Consider the following 14,854-nt stretch of genomic DNA (forward strand, 5'->3'; position numbering starts at 1 on the left):
TCATTATAGGGCGGTGCACTCTTTCCCCTATCAAAATTTTCACCAAAAGACATAGTATATGTTGCACCAATTGCTTTACCTACGTTGCATTGCCCTAAAGCTTACTAGAGGACACCTGCCTTTATGGAACCCATATAAAGATAGTTGCCATACGTCCAATTTATTCTCGTGAGCTGAAAGGGTTTTTTTTCATCGCCATTGATCTGAAAAAAAAAGGTAAAACAGAGCTTCCGCCTGGAGTGTGAGCATTCAAAGAGCTGTAAACAGGAACGGAAACCTGTTTAGAATATTTATAATGAGATGGGTTTCCTTAATGAGCATGGCTGAGTTTTCAGACTACACTTGGTTTCGATTATATGCGTTAGAGATCAGGGCCCGCGTATTAACAGCCCACACTAAAGTGCTTTTTGAGGCTTTCAATTATGTCATGAAATGCAGCGGCAATTTTAAATGCTGCAATTTTCCTTAACCACTATTTTCCCCTGAGGCGGTTCCGGTTCTTCTTGGTGGACTGGAATTATAGTTTGCGAATTTTTATTTGTTCAGAAATATGTTCTTCAGGATACCTTAAGGGTTGCAAACGCAAAATGACGCCTTCCGTTCTCAACAGTACTTATCCACGGCAAGCCGCGCTAACATTTAGCACGCCCACACTATATGTCGTCACAACACTGTATGTTATTGCCGCCCGACTTGAACACATGCTAAATTAACAATCTTAGCTGGTTACGCCGGCTTCCGTTTCCCACAGTCGAATTGCCGATCCGCGAAATTCGTAGTTGCGTCTAACACCAGAATCGAATCGGGAACCTCGCATCGCGTCACTTTGTCAGAAAGCAACTGCTCCCGGTAGGAACTTGCACTCAGCAGCGACACGGAGACACGTGATGCGTTTCTAGTGACGTGCGAACATTCCCGCTTGCTGCTATTAGCACAGAGGCTCAGAGGAGGAAACCGGTAAAATGCTGATGAGGAAAAAAAAAGGAAAGAGAAACTATTGCTGGGTGGTTTGAAGGAAATATTTCTAGGTGAACCGTTTCCGACACTGCGGGCCATGACTGCTACTTATGTTGTTGTCTTGCCGAATGCCTCGCACGTAGGATAGCGCTCACACAACAAATCTGTTTAAATGTAGCCCCGTCTGTGCTAGATCGACAGATAGTTTACAAATCAGCTTATATATAGCCCATATGCAGATGTGCGCGCGGCAGGCTCGTTTCTTTACTCGATGGTCCACCGAAACACGACATGGGGCCTAAGTGTCCTCAATGTAACCTTAGAGCACGTATTTCCTAAAGCAAGGCGAAGCTCAGTGCGCCTTCATTTCCAGATTTTGATGTGTCTGCTGAGTCTGCTCCTTGCCGAGTAAGGCGAACCATTCGTTGAGAGACCACAGTGGCAATCTGGGTTGGTCTCGGAGATGGTGGGATGAAAAGTGGACCAATCCCGGAGGCAGTGTGATGCGCTGTGGATCACGGGGTTCATGTGGTGAGGATTTCCGCTTCTTGTTTTTTCTCGGGCACGCACGTGATCGCTGTACTCCCGTTGCCGAAAATGTGCAGGTTTATAGCACTTCATTACGCGCTTCAGCAAAGTCTCGCATTATAAAGATTCCGCGATATCCGTTGAATCTGTATTATTTGTAACCGCCTCTCTACCTCTCTCTTTCACAGCTTTTCTCCACAGCTGGTGTGTAAGAATGGACTGTGCAACACGTTTTCACACACGTTGCAGTGGTGCACGCTAGGAATCGACCCCATTATGCTTACACTCAGCCGCGCAGCGTCATAAACACTGATCTAGAGTTACGGCACAAGCACACATGAAAAGGTATCGTATTTGTTGCCCTTTTCTGTTTTGTACGAATTCCTCAATAATAGCTCCTATTCATGAATCACTGTAGAGAACGACAACGGCACTCTAACTAGACGTGCGATGACAAGAGACGTAGTTGAAAACTATGTAATCATTACGACAGCCTTGGGCGGACAGAAACATCTGACAGGAGACTTTAATATCTATCCCTGTGAAATTTCCCTGTCGGATATTTCTGTGAGCCTAAGGCTGTCCGAATGATTACATTGTTTTCAAATACGTCTCTTGTCATCGCACGTTTTGATGGAGCTCCGTTGTCGTCGTCTAAATTTTTACACCCCTAACGTTAAGGGTGTTACCCGTGCGACAAGAAAACACCCTTAAGGGTGTAAAAATTTTTACAGTGTGCGGCTCAAAGATAAAATTATGTATGGGACTTAACGCCTCCAAACTGCGCATTAGTTTAAGCGGGACGCCTTAGCGGAAATGTGCGCGTCAATTTTGAACATCTGGGGTTTTTTTAACGTGCGCTCAAAGCATGGCACACGAGTGTTTTTGCAGTAAGCCACCATTCGCCATGTGACCGCTGAGGCCGGGATTGGTGCTCTTGCTCGCCCCTATGACACGCTTAGTGAGCGAGAATGAACGCGTAACATCCACGTAGCGCTGCTTGTACTCGTTACCCAAGTGGCTGCGCACGTTCATATTCGCCAGTCTTCCATCTAGGATGGAACCTGTCCGGTGCCTCAATCCTGCATGGCCGCGGAAATCAAAACGCGTTATTTGCTTTCACGTTTCTTAAACTCTTCCCGCTCCTTGTCTCTACGCTGAGAAAAAAAGAAAACGAAGGAAGTAAAGCACTTCAACTTTTTCGCTAAATATCACTTGAGGACACTTTCAAAACAAATCAGCCTGCTGTGTCGAGAAACCGTACGCGCGACTACAGGATTCGTGTTTTCTTACATTTTTAAGGCTAGAACACAATCAAAAAAATATCGTGGAGTATGTATCGGATCACTTGGATTACCTGGAGAGGTTGAGATTACATTCAGCTGCCTAATATGACTTTAATTAACCATTCTTTAACCCAAGTGGCACTTGCCAAGCCGAAGCAAATCCGTGTAATAATAGCAGCCACTGAACAAAAACACCAAGAGAAGCATCACTTTTCGAAATATTGCTCCTCATTTTTTTGCTCCAATTGCCACTTGGCGTTCGAGATAAGATTTTCCTTAGCTTTAAGACGGAGACCTTCGAGAGCATGTAATGGTATTAAATTTTATAGCACATCTTAAAGCCACAGATTTTAGATGAACAGACATGACTTCCGTCACTACTTGGTTTCAATTACACAATATCATTTGCCCTGAAGTAAATAATAAGAAAAATACTTTGTGAATATATTTAATCAGCTATCTAGTCAATGTGATTTCTCATGCCATTAGTTTGCGCCTCTTCTAGAAATACATGACAAAAGTAAGAATAATGCTATCTGTTCCAGACTACTTCAAAGAGAATATGTTCGATAAAAAACAAGGCACCCTGCATAAGCATAATACAACAAGCTAAAAAAGCAACAGTCTATTCCGAAATTCAAGGTAAGGTATTCCGAAATTGAAGATCAGGTTGTGCTTGCAGAAGTCGAAAAGCTTTGTCTACAGTTATTCTCAGTTCATTTCATCCATTCATTCTGCGTAGTAGACGACAAAGCTTTTAGACTCCAGCAACCTTCAACTTACCTGACTACCAACATTACCTTCAATTTGGGAAGAGTCTGTTCATGCAGCGTACCTTGTTTTTGTTTTTTGTTTTATCGAATGAATTTTTTTATTAATCTGGAAAAGATGGAATGATGTTGCCATTTTAGCATGAATTTATAGAAGTACAAATTACCTGCATGAGAGATCATTATATCTAGATAGCCGATTAAGAATATTCACAAGATCCCTTTAATATTTCCTTCAGGGCAAACGATACCGCGAAATTTAAGTCAAGCAGATGTGGCAGTGATATCTGCTCAGCGAAAATCTTAGACATAGCTAAACTTTTGAGAAATGCGCCTTTAAAATGTGCTATAATATTGAATGATGTTTCATGTGCCCGAAAGTGTACCTGTAAAAGCCTTGGAGGTGTTTAACGCCACGTGACGTGTTTAGCATATAAATGAGGAGTGATATTGGGAAAATTGACCTTGCTTTTAGGTCTCGATTAAGTGTACCTCATACGAATTCGCTTCTGCTTCGCAACTGCAACGCGACTTCTAGAATGGTAAATAAAGTGAATTTAGGCGGAGAATTTAGGCGGCGAATTTGGCGGCAAACTTCGCACGTCCCCAAGTTTGTGACATGCCTGCAAGGATTAGTCGCAGAGTGGATATATTTAGCGGTACGGGCGTAATTAGTGCAAGTGTAGCCGACAATGAAGCGCATTGCGCCATAGACTGCACTATCTCCTGGATCGGCCCACTTGATCTCTTGGCTAAAAAGAAACCGTCAGTCACAGTCGACACGAAAGACAACGACGTCGACATGCATGTGCCTGAATAATATAAAAAGCGAATGAGTCAACTAGACATGACTAAAGTATATAAGTGTAGGAAAAAAAGGGGACAAGTTCTCACAATAGAATAAAGAAAAGTTATGAAAAGAATGCAAAAATATCATGCAATTATGAAATAATGCATCTTCTTTAATGTCCCAATTTCTATACATGAAAACGCATATATACGTAATCTCCCGCAGTATTTACTCAAGCACATTCTTCCCGTGACACTGGCATGTGTGCTATTTGAAAATGGGGTAATATTCATCGCGTTCCTGAAATTAGCTACTCACCGCCTTCCTGCGAGGATAGCTTGGCCACGTTCTTTGTTGAAGTGGACTTTCTTTTGTCCAATAGGACATACGCAGCCGCACGCTCCTTGCTCACACTGTGAGAGTCACGTTAGTCCAATCTTTTACTGTTCGTTGCTTCAGGATTTTCCTTGACTAAACAAAGGCTCTTCCTCTCTATCATGGTGGAAAAGGAACAATCAGTGGAAGGGCACTTAGGAGACAGGAAAACAATGCGAAAGTGAGTACTGCTGGGAAAAGAAAAAGAGACCGAACTTCACACGCTCTAGCTTCAGAAAGGTGAAAGGCCAGCCAGACAGAGTGGGTGCAGGACTGTGTCATTATCGGATGCAATTTGATTTCTCACACGATTTTGCCGAGGTTTGCGAGAAGTGAATTCGCTCCCGCACGCAATCATGCACACTTCAGTGGTTGTCATTGTACTTTTTTTTAAACTTTCTGTTCCAAAGCTGGAATAATATTGCCTATTTGAGCCAGTTCTTTTTTTGACATTTTGTTTTTCTTTTCCGTCATTCTAATGTGGGAAAACTTCAATGTGTACACCAATAACTTTTGACGCCAACTTGATGAATTGGCGCAGTGATTCAGCGAATTTACTGATGCACAAACTCATCAGTTCATTAGGGATCGATTGATAAACTTTTTGATGCAGAGTAAAGTGCGAAAATCAGCACATGGAATGTAGGGAACCTAGCTGTAGATGACTGTGTTTTTTACCACCAAGCATTCTTTACCATTCCTTTAAACCCATAGTTGGCAAACTAAATAGGACTCATTCACGCTCACCAACAGGAAACAGTTTAGTTTACAGATCGCTCAAATTGTGATTCGGCAAAATCAATCACTCACGCTCACTTGGGGTCGTACTAACAGGATTTTGATCCTGTTAGTCAAAGGCACGCAGGCTAACTGAAACCAATGTGCTCACCCACTTTTAGCTGGTCTGGCGTACCTGAATTTAGACAATCACCACCTATCTCAGAGTGATGAAATCACGCATATCCCCATGCTCATGGAATTATCAACGAATATTCAAGCTTGAAGAATCACGCACTCGGATTTCGGGACTCAAGCTCGCATGACTGACGGGTAGGATTGGTGCACACTTAGTGTTATTAGCTCAAAGTTATGATGTTAGCTTAACATAATTGTTTAACGTGAGCATAATGGCAGCAGAACAGGCGACTAGCCTTATAGCGGTTGTAGATATATGTGATTTTGTGTGTGTGTGTGTACACGCGTGGCTGCGTGTGCGTGGCTGCGTGTGTGCGTGCGTGCGTGCCTGCGTACCTGCGTGTGTGCCTGCGCGTTTGTTTGTTTTCTTTGTTTGTGTCTGCGTAGGCCTGTGTGTGCATGCGTGTATCCCTATATATACTCCTGTAACGGTCTGGGGTGAAGCGGACGCCGACCAAAAACATGAAAAGAAAAGAAACCAAGACGTTTCGGCTCGCATACTTTGACTTTCGGCTCTCTTGACTATGAGCAATCCGGACCAGACGAGTTTTCGTCGGACTCTTGATTTCACTCCTGTAAAGGGTTCACTATCCCATACATGCGCCATGTTGAGGGAAAGTCCACTCTACTGTGAAATGACTTAAACAGGGCTCGCACGGGGCAATGGTACCTGCGAAGCGGCTTCAGTAGTGCCCATTAGAAGCCATAATTAGTCTGAGATAAAGTAATTGCACAGACATAAGTAACGCCAATATAATCTAAAATTTCATTGCATTATAAGCTGTAAGGATGCACCGCCGTATGTACAGACATGTCGATGCATAGCAGCCGTATGATATACGCTTGGGAAATTAAACCAGTTCGCTTAAACAAAGCCGAGCCTCACGCGAGGTAAATGAGTGAGAAAGGCGCCTTCGGTGGTGCCCACGATAAGCGATAATTAGTCTTATATATAGAGCTATCGTAACCAACTCTTGAGGAAAAGCTTCCCATAGCACCAATGCCTGGTAATCGGCAACCGCAAGGGTGCCGCCATGCTGCTACTCTGTGCAAGCGCACAGGCGTAGATTTGGCAAGATACGGTTCAGGCGAGAGGCGCAATCAACGCGATTCCCAGCCTCCCTCAGCATGGTTGCGCCATCTAGTTCAGGTGCCTGCAAATATATTTTTTATGCACCGTAAATTTTACATCAGAAGTTGATAAATAGCCATTTCATCTTTCTGAAGAATATACCGAATATGAACTCTACACTTCGTCCATATACCTACGTGCTGCGTATGAATGCTTATTTTTTATAACATGTTGAATATATTTAGCTTTACAAAAGTGAGTCGTAGCAACATGGCGGCGCCTTTACGGTTGCCACTTCTTTCGCCCAAATTTTCCTCTACGGTTATTATACTAACTCTAAGGTCTAACAGTAGGTAAAACAAATCTCATGGAAGTAACTAGCGCCAGCATAGTCGAAAACTAATCACATTTCCCTACATCCCTGTAAAGGGTGCACTGCCGTATATACAGTCGGCTTGAGGCAAAGCTAGCTTACGGCACATGTTTGGAAGTGAAGCGAGTTCGCTTTGACTAAGCAGGGCTCGTCTGAGGCAATGATGTGTGAAAAGCTGTTTCGGTGGGGTCCACAAGAAGCGATGATTAGTCTCATGCTGTTTGAAAAACGGTACGGCCGTAATTAGCGCTAAGTTTCTGACGAGTCGTGGTGGCGTAGTAACTTTGGCGTTGCGCAGCTAAGCCCAAGGATGCTGCAATAAATGCCGGCCCCGGCGGCCGCACTTCTATGGAGCCGAAACGTAAATACTTCCGTGCACCGCGCATTGGGTGCACGTTAAACGTCTCCAGCTGGTCAAGTTTATTCCGGGGTGCACTACCCCGGCGTGACTTATAATCGTTTCGTGGTTTGGGTACGTAAAACCCAACAATTATTCTTTAACCATTATTGTCGGAAATAACCCACATTGTACTACATCCCTGCAAAGTGTACACCGCCATAGATAGATAGGTTGAGGCAAAGCAGCCGTATGGCGTACTTTTGGGAAATGGAGCGAGTTCGCTCGTACTAAGCAGGGCTCGCGCGAGGTGATGGCGGGCAAACTGTGGATTCGGCGGTGCCCACAAGAAGCGATATTATAGTCGCAAAGTTGTTCAAATTAAAGGTGCGGACGTACTTAGCGCCCATATAGTAGAAAATCAAAGACATTCCACCACAGACTGCGTTAATTGCGGGATCGACCAGCCTTACCTCTTCGTAAAAAATAGAGAAGGATCAGCCAAGTGCCGACGATAAAAAAGACAAGGTCAACGCCATTGAAAGCTAATCGTAATACGAATAAGATACAAATTGAGTGCATAATGTGCGTGAAAAAAGAAGAAAGAGAAGTAGTGGAGACATAATCAACATTTAGTCATCGAATCATTTGAACCACCATGCACCTCGGTTTTGTTTTCTTTAACGTCGACATTCGGTTGACCCTTTCTTTCTGTTTAAACATAAGTACAAACGATATCAAAAGATTTGTAAGGATTGTCGCCGTAAAAGAAGAGCTTTTATTCCTAAAAATGTAGCGCTGAATCTAGCTGTTGCTAAGAAGAAACTGCGAGTACTGTTGAGATGTATAACATGCTATTACAAATTACTGGTTGTGCACGTGTCGAGTTTCGCGAATACGAATTGTACATGCCTAATTTGGAACACTGCTTAACGTTACCGATGTTTGGAGGCTGAACTTCGAAGAAGAAAAATAATCTTTTTATTATTCCTAACATGCACTTGCAAGAAAATGTCGACCTCTGAACTAATACCCGTGTCACACGGGCGTTTGGAAGGCCTTCCAACCGATAGTCAATTGACTCAAAGGTCAAGTTCGAGCTACTACACGGGCGGTTTCGAAGGCCGCCGAGTCAATAATCTACCGAGTCAACGGAGCACCTAACAACTCTATCGAAATCTCGATAGCCTTTGACCAACGGAAACGGAAACAGCGCGAACATGCCCTTTCGTTCATAGTGTGCATGTACTCACGGTTAGAAAGAACAAATAAAACCAAAGTGCTGTAAAAACACTTTATATGAGTGTTAATAATTCTTCAATAAAGTATTTTTGCCACTTGATATGTGCGAACTGCACATACTGTCGACAACAGCCACGTGCAGCGACGCAAACTTGCCGCAGTTTCGCTACTCAACAACTAGAAAACTAAACATATATGTATGACAATGTATAAACAATGTTTTTATGTATAAACAAACATAAAAAAGATTATTGCATTTAAATGGTTTTAAGGTTGTTTAACTTTTCGTGACATGAAAACGCAAATAAAGATCCGCAGCGCCACATAATTTTGCGAGAAACGCCTGAACCACTCAACGGCCTTTCAAAAGTGCCGTGTAGCAGCGCGACAACTCCTTCGAGTCGATAGAGTTGTGGCGTTTCGAAGGCCGTCAACTGGAAGACCTTCCAAATCTGCGCGTGTGACACAGGTATTACATTTGACACTACCGCAAAATGGCTCTAACAACTGACCGTATGCCTTTACATGCACGTTTTTCGGAAAATTTTATCCGCGCGAGGGCTTTCTTTTTCTTTTTTTTTTGTCGCGGCTTTGAGTACATTTTCAGTACTTTCAATTTTAGTTACTTTTGCAAAATACACCACAACGCCTTCTGCTACACTTTGTATAAAATGTTGTTTCACACAAGTACTTCATTAGATGAAAACTTGTGGTGATGTTCATCAGCCTGACTCTGCATAGTTACGCTGAGCGTACAATGTTTCAGAAGAAAATGGTGATTTTATTATGTTTTTTCTTTGTATGTCGCGTCATGCATTTGATCTTCAATTATACAGGGCGTTTCACGTACCTTGAGCAAAAATTTACAAATATTCAAATACCATGTAGCTGGAAAGAACCAAGGTAACGTTTTTTGTCGTCCCTTCCAGATATTTAGATCATTTGTTGAATTTGCCTAATTACATAATTAGTCCGAATCATTTAATCAACTTCTTAAATATTACAGTTAGATGAAGAATGTAAATGATAAAATGCCTGAGCAAGAGAAAGCTGTATCGGGAGTTCTTCACGTTGCTCTACAATTTCCTTATTGACACATTTAATCTCGTTATAATAATTGAGAGGTTGAATAAATAATTAAGGCTAATTATTGAACTAGGAAGAATGTAAAAAATAATCTGAGTATCTCCAAACGATGGCAAAGAACTTTACCTTGATTTGGTCCAGCTGCGTGGAATTCGCATTTATTGTAATGTTTGTCTCAAATTAAATAAAACCCACTGTATAAAAGCGTTCTTTAGGAGAACTTACCTGTAGTCTCGCATGCTCCATTGGTACGAGGGGTTTTGACGTTTCCTCAGTTGTCTTAAGCTGCTCTTAGTTGCTGTGAATAGCAAACAAGCTTTCCTTCGCCTAATGCTAAGTGTTTCAGCGGCAAAGCTTGGTACAATTATTGTGCCTGAAGGTTACTTATGTTTATGTTACAACATACATACATACATACATACATACATACATACATACATACATACATACATACATACATACATACATACATACATACATACATACATACAGAGATGCTTATTTTAGTTAAACTAGTGCGTACGTATTATCCATTAGTGTTCGTGCTCTTAGGTGCGTATCAGAGGAACTCGGAAGGTCGTTTCCTTTACATAAATGAGTTAGGCGAAGAAAGAGAAAATTCTAACTTAATATACCTAAAATGTATTTATAGAAAATGCATGCCACTGAAACGTACACAACAGGTCGTCTGCATGCTGAGATAAACGTTCAAGATTGTATAATCCGCTCATAATGTTTAGTCGTATGCATAGGGCAACGATCAAGTTGATGGCTCCGCCCACGACAGGACAGGGAGGCGATGACTCTCCGCGACGTCGCGGGCCCTCTGGATGGCCTTAGTTGGTGCGTGAATTTCGAGCTCTTCAGCAAGGTGTCCCACTTGGACTTGTATTGAAGGTCGGAGCCCGCGCTGCACCGGCACAGCCAGAGCATGTGGTCGAAAGAGCAGCATGCGGGGACCACATTTGGAGCACGACTGCGGGAAGTTGGGGTCTATCCAAATAAGCGCTCTTGGGGTGAGGTAGGATCTCGTCTGTAAGAGCCTAAAAGTAACGGCCTGAGCCCTGTGCATGCACGAGGAGGCACGCGCATCCGACGTTAATCTTCTCAGGCCCGGGCGGTAAACGTTCAACGAATGCAAACCACCGTCGCAATGCACATCCTGCGGCCCTGATGTGGTAGAAAGCGATCAGTTCATTCTTGGTGTACGCTTCATGTATCGCAAGGGCTCGTTGGGAGAACTTCCTCTATGCTGCCATGCTGCGTAGCGCCTCAGTCGAGGATACGATAGCGCTTATTGCTAACCGGAGAGCAAAAAAGGAGCGAGTGAGCAAAACACGATGAATGCGGCTTGCGCTCTTAGCACTTGTTGCCTGCATAAAGACACGCAATTATATTAGCTATAGAAACGTGCAACGCGTATGAGCGGAAGGAAACAAGTTGAAAAATTACCTCTGGAAATACTTGATTGCTTATGCCGGTTCGCTAGGGAGAGGAGATACAAAGGTACTGAAGGGATAAAAGAAAAGAGAACACAAGATGATAAATCGGAAATCACCGCCATAAATTCACCACAAAAGTATTGAATTTATAAGTAACAGGCATACTGATTCCTCACTTGGGTGATATTCCCATAGTGTAAAGATACCATTGATAGAAGAGAAATTCATAGAAGCAATTGATAGGCGAGTGCGGTTTTTATATCATATCGGTTGATCACTTTTAAGCTTTCCGAAGCATTTAAATGTCGCCCGCGGGAGCTAACGTAATTCTGGTCCTTCGGCTGGATTATCTAGAGGCAGACATTAGTTGCACGAAAAAATCGACTGACACATTCAGATAATTAATATCACTAATTAAGTACTATATGTCACATATTGCAATTAACTAATTGTATCCGGTGAGCTTGCAACAAGCGTCCACTAAGAATGAATTTACATAATGACACGAAATTGGAGATATGTGCCATCAAACTCGCCGGAAATTGCACTGTTCCACTTACTTTTCAAACAAAATACTCCTTATTCGTTGAAGCACAAAAGTAAGGGTAACACCCACGTATTCGCTCCACACTTTGCGAAATAATATCTCGGGACTGTTGTCATCCCGGATTAACCTGCAATGGATATTAAACGAAAATTAGTTTCCTGCAGTGTTAATGAACCAACGCACTCATGAGCCAGATTGCTCTTTTGCCCTTCTGCCTTCTACGCTTTCTTTTCACCTTGTAGCTTTCTTTATTTTCTCTCGGGTGAATAACAAAATTTTTCCGTCATTTGATTTGAATCCAGGCGTCTGCATGCATGATGCGTGCTTTCCTTCATTTTTCATTCACTACGCGTGCGCGCTAACCCTCAAAAAGGAAAAGAAGAAGAAGAAAAAAACAACTATTCAGCTGGATTTGCAGCCGTTATCAACATTAAAAATAACGCCTCATTCTTATCGGGCTTACGCAGACGTTATTTCAGGGTACAATTTATGCAACCCTTCGACTCACTTCTTTTGCTTCACAAAGCACGCAGTCTAGTATTTCACTCGAACAAAAGCAGTGCGAAGAGAAAAGATGTAATTGTTCACTATGAAAACTTTTGTTCCTTTCTTCTCTCCACTTGTTATCTTACACTTCTATTCCAGTAACAAATCCAACCTGTCCTACGGAAGCTATAATCGCAATTTTTGACAGAAGGCAGTTGGAATATAGGTACAATCGTAAGATGCAAATGATGACATACATTATCGTTCATTCCACTTAAGTTACTCCACACTTCAGAATCTGATTAACCATTGTTCATTTTTACCGAAGCATATTCTTGAAGACACGCTTATGCGAAGAATTAGTTAAGCTGTATTAGTAAAATGCACTTTTGCAGTAGTAAAATCGCCACTCTTGTCGTGTAGGAGATCTAGCTGTCTAGAAAGGACATAAAATCTCAGGACGGGTGGCGACGCCACCACGATGTTTCCATGCCAGCTCGCCTAGACGACAATATTTCCACAGCATCAGCCCGTGTACATCGTTATTCGTTTATCTATACCACAAGGACTGCGTTATCTTCAAAAGGAACCAAAGACAGAACGTATCAGGTCTCTTGGTTATTACGTGCTTCACCGTGGCCTCAATAAGCGAAAACCTTTGCAGACCATTACGTCGAACTGATCTACCATCAGTCAGGGCTTCGGAAAGTGCAACGTTTGAAGAAAAAAAAAAAGAAACTTCAAACCTAAAGAAATATACACGCACGAAAATACTACACCGACTGTACTGCTCGTTGCATAAATTTTTCCTTTCACCAAGCTTCCAGTAGAAATTCCGCACAATTGATTAGCCACAGAAGGAAGATTTGGCTCTATATGCTGCACTAGTATTCAACATATGTGCCATCAAAGGAAGGAAAATGTATTTTTGAAAGAATACTTCTCCGGTCTCTACAAACTGCCTTATTATGTCTTTTTGGCGCATCTTTAATTTCAAAGGCAAAAGTCCCTAAACTCATCTGCTTCACTTGTTCCGTACAGCACGGTAGATGATACATGCTTCTTGCACCAATAGGAGGAGCGAACACATCTTAGAGGGGCCCTTAACTGCCCCTCCGGCTTGGTAAAATAACCTAGTCTGCGTGTAGCATATGCTGCTGTAAACGTCTCAGCTAAGTTTTGCTGTTGTACGTGGTGCGTGGAGCTCGCAATCCGCTTGCGAAGTCACCTTTCTTATAAACGCTTTCTTTTCAACAGAAGGCCCTGTCCGCACTCTCTCCTGGATGCTTTATTTCATCATCGGACGCACTATTGCGTCATGCGCTTAGACGGCTGCTATTGGCCGTTAGCAGACATCAACCTGCGGTCAGCTACATGCCATAGATACCGCGGTCACCGCGGGGAGTCGCCCCGATTTCACTGGCTAAGAGCACTGCGGCTTGCTGAGGACCACCGCGTTTGGCTTATGTTTGGCGCGTTGTAGGCACCAAAGGCGGAAGTCATGGTGTCTACGTTAGCATCTAAAAAGAAATTTGAACTGCGCACCACGGTGACGTTTAGAAGGCGGGGCGTTGTGGGCATGCCCCACTGCGCCGTAGCCTTCGCAATGCAAGGCATTGAAGAAGGAACAGGAGCACAGCGCAGGCCGTGTTTGATTGCCAATAATTCCACTTCTGCTGAACGCACTGAAGTACTTTTTGGGGTAGGCTATTTCTGAAATAGCCTACTTTCACTTCAAACGCCTTTCTCCGTTTCGATAAAAAGCGGTTCAGGGCCACTTTAAAGATGCCCTTCCACGCCCTGTCGTCCGCTAGCGGCTAGAGCTGCAACGCAGTAGACGGCGGCATCTACTAAGACCGGAGCTGCGCGGCGAGATCAGCTGTAGTGGCAGCAACGGTACAAAATTCGTTCCATAATTGCTGTGACACCAACAACGCGTGCGTCTTCAAGCTATGTCGAGAGACACATGAGAAGGTGGGTTGTAAAGACAGCGGAAGCGGAGGGTTTGTTAGGTACACTCGGCCAGCGTGTCGCACGGAATGCTGGCGCCATCTCTTGATCGGCCTTGTAACAGCCGCTTGTACAGTATGAGCTCTGAGATTTGCGCACGCTGGCGCGCTTCAATGTCGGAGGCCATGTGTTCACGATGCCCTCGACGACAAGAATACGTGCAGTCATTGTCCTAATTAGTTAAAATTCGTACATGTTTATGCTCTCCTTGCGCACTGCTCTAAGCATGTTCAACGCCAACATGTTCATTCCTTTCGCTTAAAAGAGAAACCTTGGAGCTATACCGCACAAGCAGGTCCGCGGACGCCATTTTCCCGAAAGATGAAGCGCTACTACGGAGAGGGTCCCCCGCCGGGCTGTGGCTGTGCCAACGACCCGTATGAATTGAGCCACTGTCGAATCGGTTAATTGTTTGTGCTTTTAAAATGTAGTTTATTGTCCGTACGGCATCGTTGCAATAATCTTATTTTCCCACGCATATTTTCTTTGAACAAGTAGCGAAGTCTATTTTCAGTATCACAGATTCTTAATGAATACTTGATTAAACGATGCAAAATAGAACTTGTTCTTGACATAGTTGCTTCATGCTGAGCGACATTACTGCCGCAAAAAGCAGACAAATAAAGGTAAATGAAACA

The sequence above is a fragment of the Dermacentor andersoni genome, chromosome 6, assembly GCF_023375885.2.
Source record: "Dermacentor andersoni chromosome 6, qqDerAnde1_hic_scaffold, whole genome shotgun sequence".
NCBI classification, from domain to species: domain Eukaryota; kingdom Metazoa; phylum Arthropoda; class Arachnida; order Ixodida; family Ixodidae; genus Dermacentor; species Dermacentor andersoni.